Source organism: Myotis brandtii, unplaced genomic scaffold, assembly GCF_000412655.1.
Source record: "Myotis brandtii unplaced genomic scaffold, ASM41265v1 scaffold150, whole genome shotgun sequence".
Taxonomy (NCBI): domain Eukaryota; kingdom Metazoa; phylum Chordata; class Mammalia; order Chiroptera; family Vespertilionidae; genus Myotis; species Myotis brandtii.
This window is the reverse complement of record NW_005355411.1, coordinates 143949-144777: the sequence shown is the minus strand read 5'-3', so window position 1 is coordinate 144777 and position 829 is coordinate 143949. Positions and strand designations below refer to the sequence as shown.

The following is an 829-nucleotide window of genomic DNA, read 5'->3' as shown; positions in this document are numbered from 1 at the left end:
TGATTTTTTACAGAGAGGAAGGGAGAGAGATAGAGAGTTAGAAACATCGATGAGAAACATCGATCAGCTGCCTCCTGCACATCTCCTAATGGGGATGTGCCCGCAACCCAGGTACATGCCCTTGACTGGAATCGAACCTGGGACCTTTCAGTCCGCAAGCCGACGCTCTATCCACTGAGCCAAACCGGTTTCGGCGCGATTGCATTTAATCTGTAGATGGCTTTGTGTATTATAGCTATCTCCACCATATTTCCTTTCCAGATCTATTCACACAGGTTGTCTTTCGACTTATTTGCATTTTCTTCCATTCCTTTCATCACTGTTTTATAGTGTTCAATGTACACATGTTTTGCACTTAGGTTGAATTTATTCCTGAGTATTTTTTTTGTTTTTGATTCTATTTTAAATTTGACTACCTTCTTTATTTTTCTGTCAAATAATTTATTCTTAGTGTGTAGAAGTGCAACTAATGTTTTTATGTTTATTTTTCATCTCGTAACTTTTCTGAATTTAATTCTTTTTTCTTCTTCTATCTTCACCTGAATACTGAAAATACTTCTTTCCTTGATTTTTTTTTTTTTTTTTTTTTTAGAGAAAGAGAAAGGGAGGAGAGACCGAGAGAAAGAGAAAGAGAAACATCGATTGGTTGCCTCCCACATGTGCTCCTAATGAGAGTAGGACCAGACCTGCAACCCAGGTACCTGTCCTTGACTGGGAATCGAACCCCTGGCCCACCAGTGCACAACCTGGTTCTCTCACCAGTGAGCCACACTGGCTAGGGCTGTTTATTTATTCTTTAAATTATTTATTTTTTACTATATATATATAT

The 829-nt window shown here is 38.2% G+C and overlaps 1 protein-coding gene across 1 annotated transcript in view; it reads left to right on the top strand.

Annotated features, from left to right (window-relative positions):
* LOC102261852 (zinc finger protein 271-like) overlaps window positions 1–829 on the top strand; it is a 50126-nt gene that overhangs the window by 41749 nt on the left and 7548 nt on the right.